The following is an 18340-nucleotide window of genomic DNA, read 5'->3' as shown; positions in this document are numbered from 1 at the left end:
CCAGCAATCATTTCTGATTTTTAAAATGTTTTACAGGGAAGACACAATATGTAAATCTATTAGCTAACCACGTTAGCAAAAGACACCATTTTTCTTTGTCCACCATTTTTTCTCTCCACCAGTAGCTATCACCAATTCGGCCAAATAAAGATATTGATAGCCACTAACCAAGAAAAAACCTCATCAGATGACAGTCTGATAACATATTTATTGTATAGGATAGTTTTTGTTAGAAAAATGTGCATATTTCAGGTAGAAATCATAGTTTACAATTGCACCCACCATCACAACTCGACTAGAATAAATACAGAGAGCAACGTGTATTACCAATTTACTCATCATAAAACATTTCATAAAAATAGACAAAGCATAGCAATGGAAAGACACAGATCTTGTGAATTCAGACAATATTTCAGATTTTCTAAGCGTTTTACAGCGAAAACACAATAAATCGTTATATTAGCATACCACATGTGCAAACGTTACCCCAGCATGAATCAAAGGCAAGGGGAGCGATAACGTTATGATCACCAAAATATATTAATTTTTTCACTAACCTTCTCAGAATTCTTCCGATGACACTCCTGTAACATCATATTACAAAATACATATAGAGTTTGTTCGAAAATGTGCATATTTAGCCACAAAAAACCGTGGTTATACAATGAGAATACTAGCAAAACTGCCCTGAAAATGTCGGGCGCTATATTTGAGAGTGATCTAGTCTAATCGATAGCTAATCATAAACTTGACTAAAAAATACAGGGTTGACAGGAATCGAAAGACAAATTAGTTCTTAATGCAATCGCTGACTTACATTTGTAAAATGACCCTTACTGTGCAATACCGGGTCCGCCAAGCGAAGCTACACATAACAAAATGGCGACATATGCGTTTAAAATTTTTCAACAGAACAGCGATTTATCATCATAAATAGTTCTTACTGTGAGCTGTTCTTCCATCAGTATCTTGGGCAATGTATCCTTTCTTGGGTCTAATCTTCTTTTGGTCGAAAGCTGTCCTCTTGTCCGTCGAAATGCCCACTAACGTTCGACCGGGACCCCGAAACGTGCCCGGTGCTTCAATGTGCATCACAAAGCAATGCCTCAAAATCGCACTAAACGGATATAAATTGCTATAAAACGGTTTAAATTAACTACCTTATGATGTTTTTAACACCTATAACGAGTAAAAACATGACCGGCGATATATAAGTGGCTAAACCAACGCTTGGAAAGAGAGAGAGTCCGACGTCCATCTTGCGTGAGGCGCAGCAGGAAAAGAACGGTACATCCGGTCTTTTCTGTTTTATACTGGCCCTGATTGCGCAATCGACTCCATTCAAATTGTCACCTCTTACTGACATCTAGAGGAAGGCATGGGCAGTGTTTGTATCCTCATAGGATTTACAGGGACTTTAAAACTGACCTGGGACCAGAGGCCAAAATGTCTGAAATCTCACTCCATATCAGGAAAAGTGCTGTAGAATGAGTTCTGTTTCACTCAGAGACATAATTCAAACGGCTATAGAAACTAGAGAGTGTTTTCTATCCAATAATAACTATAATATGCATATTGTACGAGCAAGAATTGAGTATGAGGCAGTTTAATTTGGAGACGATAAATGCTAATGTTGAAACAGCACCCCCTTTAATGATACAAGTAACAATGGAAATCAACAATTCTGTCTCTGTCTTCATATGTTTCTTTCTTGTAAGCATTTTCCCATCCTGGAGTCTGAGACTTTGTGGAAATCTGTCGTAGAGAAGAAGAATGTATGAAAATGTAGTATTAGACACTATGTTACACTATACTAGTTATCATCATCATGCATTCTATAGTTTAGGCCTATAGCTTGCTAGGCCTAGCTACCTACCTAGCTAGTTCTTGTGTTATCTAGCTAGCTATGAAATTGCATGCTTACATCCAAAGATTTGTATAACTAACCCAAGACAAACCATACCCTGTTGTCTCCAATGGGAACCTAGTGAATCGAGTGGGCAGAACAAGGAAGTGGAGCTAGCAAGATCCTATTGGCACATTTTAGCATGTATTTGCATATTTCCATTAGGGAACGCCTAGTCTATGAAGTGCGCGTGTGCAATAACTCAATTTGCTATTGCATCGCAATTTTTAGAAACTTTGGCAAAGGGAGTACACTCTGTTTGTAAAATATTCTAGTTTTGGGAACAGAAAAGCCATATATGGCTCTGCAGTTAGCTAGCTAGCTAGCTAACACGACTTGGCTAGGTAGCTGGCAAATGCTCGCTAGATAGCTAACTTACTATGCTAAATTGTCCAGAAGAATTCATGTATCCCACAAATAAAATAAACAAATTGCATGGAAACTCTCTTCTGTCTTGACTTTTTTTGTCTCGTCTACAAAAAAAATCCCCCCGCAGCAATCTATCATATCTGGATTTTGCACACTGACCTTCTCGACCACGTTCTTTTACAAAGGGACACCATCGAGGTCATCGTTATTTTGTGCATGTTGCGCAGATGGGCAGACATTAAGCCTTTAATTCCTTGACATGCCTTAATTCCTAAATAAATCATTGAGCCAATGCATCACATCCAAAAGTGAGAACGTTCTTCAGCAGTGCAAGGTTACCTGATGGAATAAAAGTTTGTCTTATGACCATTTTAAGTGCATTCATAATCCATTATTCAACTAAGCTTACAGTTTGGCAATCACAAATGACTATGTAACAATTTTAACCATAATTGTTTATTCATGTGTCTAAAAATGTTTAGTTGATGGTTAGAGCAATTGACCCATTGTCAAATACACCGTTAAATGATTTAACATTTATTTTAATTTTATGTGAACCATTTGTTAACCCGTTTTTGCCATTGCGCTCATAAGCTTCCATGAATTTGAAACGAGCTTGACCTGGGCCCGGGAATCAGACTCCAAAGCTCTATGCACAGCCGGAAGTTGGCACTCATTGCATGAAAATTGAGGTTTTCTCTTGGTGCCTTCAGGAGTTGCCGAAGTTGTCCACAGAATTGTCCGGGTCACAACGTCAATGCCGAAAAGCTAATTGGAGAAGGGCTTTAAATTCTGTGTGTCGTCTTATTTAACTGATTACAAAGGTATATATACTTAACATTATTAGCCAACTAGATAGCTAGCTAGCTATTTGGGATAGCTCAGTACTTTCCAGCAGCGTCGGCGCTTTAGCAGGCTCGCTAAAGTAGTACACAAAACAACCAAAGTTAACTTACAATACTACCTGGTGATCTAAGCAGAGTTGTGTCAATGAGGAGGTTGGTTCTCAGTTGGCTAACACATGTCACAGGGTTTGTGCAGGCTGAAATATGGTGTGTTGGGATGCTATCAGCAGTGGTGTAAACTAAAGTACCGCTACTTAAAGATGCACTCCAGGATCTTAAGCACAACAAATTTGTAGCATATAGTACGAATAGGATTCATAACATATCATATGAATTGCACAAAAAAATATATAATAATGAATGATGTAGTACACAATTTGATGACATAGTACACAAAAAACAGGGGCCACTTCTGGCTCATGAGCACCACTTTCAAAACTGCTGGCTGAAATTATACAAAAGTTTGAGAGTGCATGTTTAAGTAAAAATTATTTAAATACTTAAGTTGTTTTTTGGGGTATCTGTACTTTACTACTTATACTTTTCCTCCACTACAGTTCTAAATAAATTAATGTACTTTTTACTCAATACATTTTCCCTGACACCCAAAAGTACTCATTACATTTTGAATGCTTAGCAGGACAGGAAAATGGTTCAATTCACACAGTTATCAAGAGAACACTTCTGGTCATCCCTACTGCATCTGATGTGGTGGACTCACTAAACACAAATGCTTTGTTTGTAAATTATGTCTGAGTGTTGGAGTGTGCCCCTGGCATGCCATAATATTGTGCCATCTGGTTTGCTTTATATAAGGAATGTGAAATGTATACTTTTTCTTTTGATAATTAAGTATAGTTAAAACCGAATACTTTTACACTTTTACTCAATGAGTATTGTATTGGGTGACTACTACTTCAGTCATTTTTGATGATCTTTACTTTTACTCAAGATGACAATTGGGCACTTTTTCCACCACTGGCTATCGCTAGACTATAATTACAACTTCATTATAACTAGTGAAATCCTGTGTAACACCAAGTAATTAAATTGTACTTATGCAGATATTACAGGTACTTTGTGATGTACTAGTGTATTTAATCTCCCACTTGAATCTCGTTTCCACAAGCTTTAAATTGAGGGCCAGGTTGTAAGGAGGGTAATGTACTGGATAAGTACACATTAATTACAAGTAAGTACCCCTCAAAATACACTTAATTTTAACTAGCTAAATCCTGCGTAACAACTAGTGATTACATTGTACTTAGGCAAACAATACATGTGTTTTGAAATAGTGTCTTATTCCTCATCTGGGATGAGACTCGTATTAAATCTGTTTTCGTAAACTCAACCAAGTTAAACCAGATTATCCGCTTTATTTTGGGGGCAAGTGCTAGAGATATATTTTGAACACCACACATTCATGGTTAAGTAATTGGAGCCTGTTGAGCATAGACTATAATTTCTCAGACACCCAGGGCACAGTTGTTAATGGATTTGATGCAACTGAGAAGAAGCAAAACACTAGTTTTGTGAATTTAGTGGAAACCTGCCCATTTGTAACTAGAATGGTGACAAGCGTTTGTTGTTACACTTCTGTAATTACAAACTGCAATTACTACCAGGTGCATGTTGTTATTACATTGTAACTGTGAGTTGTTACAGTTAACTACAATACTTGTTACAGCATAACTACACATGTAATTACACTGTAAAAGGACCCCTTAAAAGGAAGTGTTACCAAGTTGTTCTATATAATGTGGAAATAAACAGATCTCACACTTACAAACTAAACATTTATGTGTGCACATTGTAAAATCAATTGGTGAGAGAGAGCCTCTACTATCACATTCATGTATACATATCCACTGGGCACACACTGGTTGAATCAACGTTGTTATTCACGTCACCAACGTGTAATAGACGTTGAATTTACGTCTGTGCCCAGTGGGTATAGGTCTACATGAATTGCGGCAAAGTTGGTTCCTGTTCGTCACATCTTTGGTCACGTTCGCGTGGGTCAAACAAAAATACCCTAATTGTTTCGCAATAGAGCCTCCGACAAAGCAGGCTATGACTGCAGGATGAAGTTGCCGAAGAGCAACTGCAGAAACTTGCAGTCTACTGTAGTCAACACTTAATGACCTTTGATCACATTATGTTTGTTAAGTGCATGCAGTCGATATGTAGGATCAAGTCGGAACATTTTATCCCCATAATGAAACACACATTGAAAGGCGGTGAACAATGGTTACCGACTTGACAAAAGTGATCCGCTCGAACGTACCCTGTGCGTCCGATTCATTTGACGGCATGCACATGCGCAGTTCAGCACGACAGACCGATAGATCCGATTACGTGTTTCTGCATTCACACTGTCCTGTTTATCTATCCTTCCCATTGCTTGCGCTGGAGGACCGACGCCGCTAGAGTAACGACGTCGCTAGAGTAACATAGTCAGTCTGTCTGTATTGCGGCGTGTGCATGCAACCGTACGAGCGGCGACTTCAAGCCAATTCATTCTGCAATCCATAAAATATACAAGAGGCGCTCTTTGTTTTTAAATTGAACGGAGGACGAGCACCTCTTTCATGGAACTGAAAGCTTCCCTTTTAATTGCAACACTACTGTAAGTATTGACGACTTCTCAGTGTGACGGATGGAATGCTTGGGTTCCGGGTGTGTTTATTTAATATGTTCTTGTTGACAGCGTACAAACATGGCTCTTGCACTGTCTTAAATGTAGTCAACCCTATTTAATGCACCTTGTTTAGTACATTGAATTGACGTTATCATGTTGTGTTCGGCTGTCGTGTCTGCTAGTTGCGAATATACAGTGTACTACAGTGAAGATACAGGGAGACCGCATGTGCAGAGCCGCAGTTTAATGAAAGGGATACATTGTAACGTTCTTTTGGCGGGGAACTACACCATTAGTTGACAGAATGGCTAGTTGTTCAGTTGAGCGCTGTCAGTTGACCAGTTCGCTTGGTGAGAAAAATATTAGATTTTCTCTAGATTTCGTATTTGAAGTAGGCTACCAAGCCATGATCAGTTTTTGACCTGTAATAGATAGCATTCGAAAAGCCACAGTCATGGCGTTTGAACAAAATTAGATACGATTCAAAATGGAGCCAAGTTTCCTCTGCATAAAACGAAAGCACCAAATTGAAATGTGGTAGGTTACATTGCTAAGTTGTGTGCCAGGCTATTATAGCCCATGAACAACCTGCCTTATGGGTTTTCAAAAGGACACTTATTTAGGTTAAATCACAGCATGGTTGGGCGTTGTTGTGGTCAACCATTTGATGTAAATGAATAATGTATAGCCTATAATATAGGCAACAGTATAGGTTCAAGAAATGTGTGGTGTTCTTGTTGAATTAAATACTGTATTTGGTACAAATGGGTGCTTGACGTTATGGACCGTCATTCCCGCCACAATAATTAAAAAAATAAGTCATAGTGTATCGAAATTTCGAGACGTAGTCTAAAAATGTTGAGACAATCAGAACATGTCTAGATAGTAGATCATACATATAGGACATGTTTATTCATTTGTAGAATTGTGTGGCGATTTAAATCTCAGAGATCAGCACAGCCTGGACGCAGGCATACGTGTGGCAAGCTTGCATTTGCCCCAGCACTTTTGATTTGGTTTAAGAACAAAATATAGACACAAAAGTGTTGAAAAGAGGGACAAAGTACTGTCGTTTAGACTGATTCACCTCATGATTTGTCAACTCGTGCCCAATTCATCTGTGCCACAGTCTGATCAACTGTCGCCTATTGATAACAACTACAGCTGCAGGTAGCCTAGAGAAAGAAGCCTATGCCCGCTGACCCCTCTGGGGAAACGAAGCGGTCATGTATTTATTTGTGTTAAGAAAAAATGTGAATGGGATCAAATTTGGTTTATAATTTCGGATGGCTAGCCTACATTTTCAATCCAACATTGCCTAGAGTTAGTCAATCAACACAATAGTGATGACATACTGTGTGAGTAACTTTTTAATTACTGATGCAAAGGCCTACACAATGCAACCCTGCATAAAGCAAGCTCAGCCCTGTTAGTTCTGTTGTTTAAACGCAGTTGTCTCTTTGTATGTGTAAAGGATCCCATGTTATTTTACTTTTAAAATATAATTCAAGGTTGCTGCAGTTTAACAGGGTTTTAATGTTTTCATCCTCCCAGGAAAAACTAACGTGACCTGATTTGAAAAGATCTGGTCCAATCATAGCCCATATAAAACCCTTTTTACATCTGATGTATTAGTATGTCATACCCTACAACTAGGGTCCAGAGTTTTCCCTGGTTCAGGTAGCCTACCAGATCAGGAAAACTCTGGTCCCTAGGAAAAACAATTCCCCCCTGCCCCTCTCCAACCACTCTGGGATGCCACCTCTGAAATCATCACATAATGTTACAAATAAAGTAACATATCCTATAAGTACGGTAGTACTTATAAGAATCCCTAGGATTTTTTTCAGTAGCGTCGGTGGAGTCTTCCTTGGTCATACATCTATATATACAAAAGTATGTGGACATTTATATGGAGTTGGTCTCCCCTATGCTGCTATAATAGCCTCCAATCTTCTGGGAAGGCTTTCCACAAGATGTTGGAATATAGCTGCGGGGACTTGCTTCCGTTCAGTCACGAGCATTAGTGAGGTCGGGCAATTAGGTCTGGCTCGAAGTCGGCGTTCCAATTCATCCCAAAGGTGTTTGATGGAGTCAAGTTCTTCCACACCGATCTCAATAAACCATTACTGTATGGACCCCGCTTTGTGCACGGGGCACTGTCATGCTGAAACAGTGCTGGCATTGTGTTGTGTGACAACTGCACATTTTAGAGTGGCCCTTTATTGTCCCCAGCACAAGGTGCACCTGTGTAATGATCATGCCGTTTAATCAGCTTCTTGATATGCCACACCTATCAGATGGATGGATTATCTTGGCAAAGGAGAATTTCTCACTAACAGGGATGTAAACAAATTTGTGCACAAAATACAAGAGAAACAAGCTTTTTGTGCATATTGGAACATTTTGGGGAGCTTTTATTTCAGCTCATGAAAAATGTATTTCTATTCAGTGTAATAAAAAATGAAATGTCAATAAGTATTCAAACCCTTTGTTATGGCAAGCCTGAATACATGTATGTTCTGGGGTAAAAATGTGCTTAACAAGTCACATAATAAGTTGCATGGATTCACTTGACTGACTACTGAATCTATGTGCCCCACACATACAATTATCTGTAAGGTCCCTCAGTTGAGCCGTGAATTTCAAACACAGATTCAACCCACAAAGAACCACAAAGACCAGGGAGGTTTTCTAATGCCTCGCAAAGAAGGGCACATATTGGTAGATGGTTCAAAATACAAAAAAAGCAGACATTGAATTAGGGCTGACCCTATTTAGTCGACTGGTCGATTGTTTGGTCGATAGGCTGTTGGTCGACGGAGATTCCTTTAGTCGAGCAGTAGCAAAAAAAATTATAAATCATGGTGTACAAGACACCTGCCTGATTCATGCCTGTCTGAGTGGACTGATCCATTGTGGAGGCTGTGGGGATGGCACAGTCCATCAGTCTAAGACATGTTCTACTGAAATGGTATATGTTTATATTATGTAAGAACAATGGTGCAACACAAATAAAAAATATTATTTTATAACAAATGCGCTTTCTCCTATGTTCGATAGTGGTCGCTGTCCGCAGTTCTGAAACACATTGGTGCACTGTTGAATTGATGCCTTTTCCTAGACCATGTTGCTAAGTTCATAATAGCAAAGTTAACCAGCATATTGGTGTAGAGAACAATGCGGCGGAGTTAGCAGACAAGAAAATAGCCCTTGTCTTAATTGTTTAAGAAAAGTGAGGAGAGGAAACCACAACTTAATAAGGTCTATAATCAATAGCCTAATTGTTAAATGTGCCTGGCTTTATAAATCATCCATATATATCTACAGAAATAAGACAGATCCTGCTTCTGTTGCCTGTTTGACTGCTTGTTTAATAGCCTACTGATTCTATGAGCACCAAACCTCAAGCAACCACATGTTTGATTAATAATTTCACAAATTCTGATAAAAAAAAATCTTTGCTATGCTGTAATAAAAGCTTTACAAACCAGCCTCTCTGGTATGATTTATAATTTATTTAGTGTTGTTTACACTGTTGCAAATTGTCAGAAATTATATTAATAATAACCCTCCTTTTTCCTTGAGCTCCTCCTTATTGTTACTATTATTATTATGATCATAATTATAATAGTAAGTAATGTGATTATAAGTAGTAGGCTTAGTATAGCAGCCTTGTATAGCCACCATAGAGCTGAGCTGTAGGCCTAAGAGCGCATCCTGATTAGTCTTAATACCGTAACTTACTGAGGCCTATATTTCAGTACTTATATAGGCTACCGTATCAACCAATCAGTTATTCGGTCATGTCATGACACAGCATACGAGTCATTCATGATTTGAAATGCAATCAAGCATTTTAGTTTTAAAATAAAATAACAAAGTGACCATTGAATAATTAGCATAAACAATTCCATTTCGGGGATTGCATTCACAAATGGATGTGACTGTCTTTGCTGTAATAATGACTTTACCTTAAAAAAAAAAAGTATAACAGACACACTGGTATGCTTATAATGTATTTAGTGTTGTTTACATTGTTCCAAACGGTCAGAAAAATGATATTGTAATCTAACATTACCTGTTTGGCACACATAATATGCATGCAGCGCTTGCTTCTTACCTTCTTTTTCTTGATCTCAAGTATTTTCCACAACTAGTCAAATGTTTTCCACCCATCTGACTTCCCCTTTACCTCCTGAGCAACCAGTAAACATTCTCCTGTTTCGAGTTTATTTCTCACGTCCTCTGCGTCCATCTTGATCTGATATCTTTTGCGGTGTTCAGAGTCTGATATAAACCAATTTATTGATGTGATTATGATAGGCTATAGGTCAGCTCCTATTGGTCACGTGCATGCAATGCATACATGTGCCACGTAAAGAGAGCAAGGCATGTTTTTCCAAAATAAATTAGGGATTTCGGTAACATCACTTTTCAGTCAGAAATGGCTGTAATTATAGTGTATTTGGAAAGTATTCAGACACCTTCCCATTTTGTTACGTTACAGCCTTATTCTATAATTGATTAAATAGAAAATGTTCCTCCTCAATCTACACAAAATACCCCATAATGACAAATCGAAAACAGTTTTTTAGAAATGTTTGCAAATGTATAAAAAACAGAAATACCTTATTTACATAAGTATTCAGATCCTTTGCTATGAGACTCGAAATTGAGCTCAGGTGCATCCTGTTTCCATTGATCATCCTTGAGATGTTTCTACAACTTCATTTGAGTCCACCTGTGGTAAATTCAATTGATTGGATATGATTTGGAAAGGCACACACCTGTCTATATAAGGTCCCACAGTTGACAGTGCATGTCAGAGCAAAAACCAAGCCATGAGGTCGAAGGAGTTGTCTGTAGAGCGCCGAGACAGGATTGTGTTGGCACAGATCTGGGGAAGGCTACCAAGACAATTTGAAAGAATTGAAGGTCCCCAAGAACACAGTGGCCTCCATCATTCTTAAATGGAAGAAGTTTGGAAACACCAAGACTCTTCCTAGAGCTGTCCGCCCGACCAAACTGAGCAATCGGGGGAGAAGCGCCTTGGTCAGGGAGGTGACCAAGAATCCGATGGTCACTCTGACAGAGCTCCAGAGTTGAACAGAGAAAAGTACAAAGAGATCCTTGATGAAAATCTGCTCCAGAGTGTTCAGGACCTCCAACTGGGGCGAAGGTTCACCTTCCAACAGGTCAACGACCCTAAGCACACAGCCAAGACAACGCAGGAGTGGCTTCGGTACAAGTGTTTGAATGTCCTTGAGTGGCCCGGACTTGAACCCGATCGAACATCTCTGGAGAGACCTGAAAATAGCTGTGCAGCGACGCTCCCCATCCAACCTGACAGAGCTTGAGAGGATCTGCAGAGGAGAATGGGAGAAACTCCTAAGACTCGAGGCTGTAATCGCTGCCAAAGGTGCTTCAACAAAGCACTCAGTAAAGGGTCTGAATACTTATGTAAATGTAATATTTCAGTCTTTTATATTTAATACATTTGCAAAACATTTTACACCTGTTTTTGCTTTGTAATTATGGGGTATTGTGTGTAGATTGAGGGGGGAAAAAACAATTTAAACTATTTCAGAAGAAGGCTGTAACGTAACAAAATGTTGAAAAAGTCAAGGGGTTTGAATTCTTTCCGAATGCATTGTATGTTGCAGCTTCAGAAACACATTCTGTAGTGGTCGCTGCGAAGGGAGGAGAGAGAAACAGCGTGTGCTAGTCACACAGTCACTCGCTGTCTTTTTTATAAACACAGCGCAGCAAGTCTGAGCCAGGCCCGGCACTATCACATCAATTGCAGTCGGATTCAGTCTAGTAATTTTGTGTGTCTTAATTATCAAACAGATCGCTTAAAGCATCAGACAAGCTCAGTGCATATAGTTGATTTTATTAAAACACATAGGGTGTATCTACTGTATATGTGGAAAAATACACATTTGGAAATGTAGACCAATCGATTGGTTGAAAGAACAGACAACTCTTGGTCGATGTAGGACATCCCTACATTGAATATCCATTTTGAGCATGGTGAAGTTATTATTTACAATTTGGGTGGTGTATCAATGCACCTAGTAACTACAAAGATACAGGCGTCCTTCTTAACTCAGTTGCCGGAGAGTAAGTCAACCTGTTGTATTCGGCGCATGTGACAAATAAAATTTGATTTCCCCTTGAGGCCAGTGGTGACTTTAAAACAGAGTTTTATGGCTTAGATTGGAGAAAACTGAAGATGTATCAACAACATTGTAGTTAATCCACAATACTAACCTAATTGACAGAATGTAAAGAAGGAAGCCTGTACAGAATAAAATATTCCAAAACGTGTATCCTGTTTGCAACAATGCACTTAAGTAATACTGCAAAAAATATGGTTAACTTGTCCTGAATGCAAAGTGTTATTTTTGCGGAAAATCCAATACAACACATTACTGAGTACCACTCTCCATATGTTCAAGCATAGTGGTGGCTGCATCATGTTATGGGTATGCTTGTAATTGTTAAGGACTGTGGAGTTTTTCAGGCTAAAAAATAAACGGAATGGAGCTAAGCACAAGCAAAATCCTAGAGGAAAACCTGTTTCATTCTGCTCTCCACCAGACACTGGGAGATGAATGCACCTTTCAGCTGGACAATAACCTGAAATACAAGGCCAAATCAACACTGGGGTTGCTTACCAAGAAGACAGTAAATGTTCTTGAGTGGCCAAGTTACAGTTTTAAATCTGCTTGAAAATCTTTGGCAAGACCTGACAACCAATTTGACAGAGCTTGAGGAATTTTGAAAACAATAATGGGTGTTGCACTATCCAGTTGTGGAAAGCCCTTAGAGACTTACTCAGGAAGACTCACAGCTGTAATCGCTGCCAAAGGTGACTCTAACATGTATTGGCTCAGGGGGTTGAATACTTATCTAATCAAGATATGTGACCCACCACCTGGATTTGGTCCTTTGTATCAAAATTTACATTGAATAAAAGTAGACTCAGAGCTAGAAAATGGTATATCTTACACTGCAGTGGAGGAACATTGAGAAAGTAATTCTGCTTTGAAAGTTGAAAAACTTGTAACCCCACTTTTGAGAAAATGGCCCTTGAATGTTTTGGTGTACCTGCTGGAGAGCAATTTTTATTTTTATTTTTTACCTTTACACCTATTCCTACACCCTTTGTCTATACCCATTCAGCATCGTTCACACCATCTTAAGCCTTAGCCCCACCAATCTCTTTAAGGATTCACAGTGTAGTAAACAACCAAAGATTTCAAGACTAAAGGTGGTGAAAGTAGTAGTGAATTTAAACTTTATTTAGTCCTTCGCCTAATCTGACTTTGGTGCAGGTCATGTTGTTCTTCACATTAGGTAAACACACACTATATAAAAATCTGTTTTTTTGTCACATGCACAGGATACAGAAGGTGTAAACAGTGCAGTGAAATGGTTACTTGCATCGTGGAGTTTTTTGTTTAGACATGTAGCTAGCTAGCTAAACAATTAATCATAATCCCAACTCTAATGCCGCGTTTAAAACAACAACAAAAAACTGAAAGGGGAAAATCAATTTGAACGGTCTTCCAACTCGTAATTCCAATTTGGGAACTCGGGCCTCTTTCTAGAGCTCCTACACAGAATGTTAGCTAGCGAGCCAGCCAGCTGGTTAATTGTTTAGCTAGCTAGCTACATGTCTAAACAAAAGGCTCCATGGATTGATGTGGAATTGAAAAACTGTATGGTTGAAAGAGATTGGGCAAAAGGAGTGGCTAATAAGTCTGGCTGCACATCTGACTGGCTTACTTAATGCAAATTGAGAAATTATGGACTAAACTCAACAAAAAGAAGAAGAACCTTTATTATGAAGCCAAGATCAGTGATGGGAAAACACTTTCGTGTACTTTCAATTAAATGATGGGCAGAAAGACAAATTCAACTCCATCTTTTCATCGAATCAGATGGCTTATTCATCACAAAACCATTTGATGTCACCAATTATTTTAATGATTATTTAATTGGCAAAGTGGGCAAACCTAGGCAGGAAATGCCAACAATGAACAGTGAGCAATTGTATTCATGCATAAAAAAACTAATAATGAAAGAAAAGCATTGCAAGTTAGAATTTTGTAAAGTTAGTGTGGGAGAGGTGGAAGAGTATTGTTATCGATCAATAATGACAATTTAGTTTGACAATTGACAATTTAGATGGAACGCTACTGAGGATGGTAGCTGACTCTATAGCCACTCCTATCTGTCATATTTTTAATCTGAGCCTAGAGGAAAGTCTTTGTCCTCAGGCCTGGAGGGAAGTCAAAGTAATTCCGCTACCCATGAGTGGTAAAGTGGCCTTTACTGGTTCTAACAGCAGACCTATAATCTTGCTGCTAGCTCTTAGCAAACTGTTGGAAAAAATTGTGTTTGACCAAATACAATGCTATTTCTCTGCAAACAAATTAACAACAGACTTTCAGCATGCTTATAGAGAAGGGCACTTAACATGTACTGCACTGACACAAATGACTGATGATTGCTTGAAAGAAATCGATAATAAGATTGTGGGAGCTGTACTGTTAGATGTCAGTCCAGCTTTTGATATTATTGACCATAACCTGTTGTTGAAAAAACTTATGTGCTATGGCTTTTCAACCTCTGCCATGATGTGGATTCAGAGCTAGCTATCTGTGATTCCATGATACATGGATGAATGCTTCTCCCTGTGTCATGGATACCATGGTTGCCCTTAGTTTGAAGATGTAATCCGGAGATAGGTGCTTTATACAACAGCCTTCTTTCTGTGTTCTCTTTTTGGAATCTCTCCGCATTTGGCAATCATCTCTCTGCTTTCACCGGGCATTCCACTGACTTCAAAACTCGGTCAACTTCTTCCATGACAACAGCACCGTTTCTTCTCCATGACATTCATCAGAAGACTCTATAATGTCTGGTTCATTTAAAATGTTTTTTCCTAAATCAGGGATTCCCTCATTGTCCAATTCATTCTCAAAGTCAGAAATAGTCAACATGGCACAACAGAAAGGAGTCCATCACAACGTTTTCCCACTGAGCTTTGTCGATGGAGCTATTCTGCCCTACCAAGCAAAAAGGCAGTAGCTGCTCATAGCGTGGAACCGCTGAGAAAAATGGCTTTTATTTACCTTGGGTTTACAGTAACTTTATGCATTTACTGCTAACATGACCCCCATTTTCTCCAAAACACAATACAAGAGGCAGGATACTTGTCCACATGGTTAAGCATGTACAGTTGAAGTCGGAAGTTTACATACACCTTAGCCAAACACATTTAAACTCAGTTTTTCACAATTCCTGACATTTAGTCCTAGTAAAAATTCCCACTCTTAGGTCAGTTAGGATCACCACTTTATTTTAAGAATGTGAAATGTCAGAATGATTGCAGAGAGAATGATTTATTTCAGCTTTTATTTCTTTCATCACATTCCCAGTGGGTCAGAAGTTTACATACACACAATTAGTATTTGATAGTATTGCCTTTAAATTGTTTAATTTGAGTCAAACGTTTCGGGTAGCCTCCCACAATAAGTTAGGTGAATTTTGGCCCATTCCTCCTGACAGAGCTGGTGTAACTGGGTCAGGTTTGAAGGCCTCCTTGCTCGCACACGCTTTTTCAGTTCTGCCCACAAATTTTCTATAGGATTGAGGTCAGGGCTTTGTGATGGCCACTCTAATACCTTAACTTTGTTGTCTTTAAACCATTTTGCCACAACTTTGAAAGTATGCTTGGGGTCATTGTCCTTTTGGAAGACCCATTTATGACCAAGCTTGAACTTCCTGACTGATGTCTTGAGATGTTGCTTCAATATATCCACATAATTTTCCTGCCTCATGATGCCATCTATTTTGTGAAGTGCACCAGTCCCTCCTGCAGCAAAGCACCCCCACAACATGATGCTGCCATCCTCGTGCTTCACGGTTGGGAGGGTGTTCTTCGGCTTGCAAGCCTACCCCTTTTCCCTCCAAACCTAACGATGGTCATTATGGCCAAACGGTTCTATTTTTGTTTCATTAGACCAGAGGACATTGCTCCCCATGTGCAGTTGCAAACCGTAGTCTGGCTTTCTTTTATGGCGGGTTTGGAGCAGTGGCTTCTTCCTTGCTGAGCGGCCTTTCAAGTTATGTCGATATAGGACTTGTTTTACTGTGGATATAGATACCTTTGCACCTGTTTCCTCCAGCATCTTCACAAGGTCCTTTGCTGTTGTTCTGGGATTGATTTGCACTTTTCGCAGAAGTACGTTCATCTCTAAGAGACAGAACGCGTCTCCTTCCTGGGCGTTATGACGGCTTCGTGGTCCCATGGTGTTTATACTTGCGTACTATTGTTTGTACGCTAACAATAGTACACAAGTATAAACACCATGCGTTTGGAAATTGCTCCCAAGGATGAAGGTCTACACTTTTTTCTCTGAGGTCTTGGCTGATTTCTTTTGATTATCCCATGATGTCAAGCAAAGAGGCACTGAGTTTGAAGGTAGGCCTTGAAATACATCCACAGGTACACCTCCAAATGACTCAAATGATCTCAAATGATGTCAATTAGCCTATCAGAAGCTTCTAAAGCCATGACATAATTTTCATGAATTTTCCAAGCTGTTTAAAGGCGCTGTCAACTTTAATGTATGTAAACTTCTGACTTCTGAAACTTCTGACCCAGTGAAATAATCTGTCTGTAAACAGTTGTTGGAGTAGCTCATGGCAAGCACAACTTACAGATGTTGCAGCCACATGGTTCAGCCACAATGAGGCAAAATGTTCACACATGAACGCGTCGTCAATGTTGATTTTCAACAAACATCCTGGCAGCTTTGTTTTGCCGTAGCGTTTCAGAGATTGGGGGAATGGGGTCACCGATATGTTTAAGCCTGGACCCAAAAATGCCTTTGGCCCCCTCCACTCTCCCATTCTTGACTCATATCACAGCAGAGCTTGCTGATAATCGCATTGGACCCGCGTCATGCTCATCATTAGATATTGTAGTAATGTTGTCACCAGAATTTTTACTTCGATACCAGGTTTAGTATCACAATACTCTATACGATCACTATACTCGATACCAAAATGATACCACAACAAAATAAGGCGTATTAGCCAAAGTCTCAGAATGGCACTTGATCCAGACAGATAAACTCGGCTACCGCTCTTTCCAATCGTTAGGTATCTTTTGAGTTCAATATCATTACGTTCAATTTTTTTAACGTACATTTTTCAGAGACTGCCGTGTATGCATTAATGAACCAATTATACAATCAATTTGACTACCAATCTAACTACATAACAACAATGGTGATAATGTATTTTGAATGGTAAATATCTATTGATAAACTGGGTAAATCAAGATGTAGCCTAGGCCTATTCACAATACAGGTGAATGCATATTCAATAGGAGTGCGTGCATGCATTGAGTTATTAAGTTTGTTTTGGCTATTTGGGACTTATTTATTTTATTGTACTGATCATGGTTGAACCAAAAGATGACATGTAATAACAAAAAATGATATTGGAAATATTTAAATATATAGGTGAAATTAAATGACACAATAATGTATGTTGATGCTAATGTTATGCTAATAATAACAATGGCATAATATAATCAGTATGCTGTGGGCTATTGTCTTTTAACAGTTTAGCTCAATTAATTCTGATCAACCTAGCAATTACGACACCCCCCTCACTATTGTCATTGGTTGCACTAATTGCACTGTTTGTCTACATAATCCGATTCAAGCATTACCCTGAAGAAGGCACAGTCATGCCAAAAGGTTGGTGTTTTTTGACTCAATAAATTACTGGGAGGTTATTATATATGGAGTGTGCGACTCTGTTTGTTCAAATCAAATTTGATCAAATCAAATGTTATTTGTCACATGTGCCAAATACAACAGGTGTAGTAGACCTTACAGTGAAATGCTTACTTACAAGCCCTTAACCAACAATGCAGTTTTAATAAAAATAACAAATCATTAAAGAGCAGCAGTAAAATAACAGTAACGATGCTATATACAGAGGGTACCGGTACAGTCGATGTGCGGTGGCACAGGTTAGTCGAGGTAATTGAGGTAATATGTACATGTAGGTAAGGTTAAAGTGACTATGCATAGATAATAAACAGAGTAGCAGCAGCGTAAAAGAGGGGGGGGGGGGGGGACAATGCAAATAGTCTGGGTAGCCATTTGATTAGCTGTTATGGCTTGGGGGTAGAAGCTGTTAAGAAGCCTTTCGGACCTAGACTTGGCGCTCTGGTACCGCTTGCCGTGCAGTAGCAGAGAGAACAGTCTATGTCTAGAATGACAATTTTTAGGGCCTTCCTCTGATACCGCCTGGTATAGTGGTCCTGGATGGCAGGAAGCTTGGCCCCAGTGATGTACTGGACCGTACACACTCTGTAGTGCCTTGCGGTTGGAGGCCGAGCAGTTGCCATACCAAGCAGTGATGCAACCAGTCAGGATGCTCTTGATGGTGCAGCTGTAGAACTTTTTGAGCATTACAGGACCCATGCCACATCTTTTCAGTCTCCTGAGGGGGAATAGGCTTTGTCGTGCCCTCTTCACG

General features: G+C 39.3%; 1 protein-coding gene across 4 annotated transcripts in view; it reads left to right on the top strand.

The window, feature by feature from the left end:
- The first annotated feature begins 5516 nt into the window (after positions 1–5516).
- adarb1b (adenosine deaminase RNA specific B1b) overlaps positions 5517–18340 on the top strand; it is a 181936-nt gene continuing 169112 nt past the window's right edge. For all 4 annotated transcript variants that reach the window (XM_071340322.1, XM_071340320.1, XM_071340323.1 and 1 more), the window contains exon 1: positions 5517–5749. The gene's annotated coding sequence lies outside the window, so the exon portion shown is untranslated. The remainder of the gene's footprint in view (positions 5750–18340) is intronic.

The sequence above is a fragment of the Salvelinus alpinus genome, chromosome 14, assembly GCF_045679555.1.
Source record: "Salvelinus alpinus chromosome 14, SLU_Salpinus.1, whole genome shotgun sequence".
Classification (NCBI taxonomy): Eukaryota; Metazoa; Chordata; class Actinopteri; order Salmoniformes; family Salmonidae; genus Salvelinus; species Salvelinus alpinus.
Note: the sequence above shows the minus strand (reverse complement) of the source record. Positions and strands in the feature narration are given on the sequence as shown.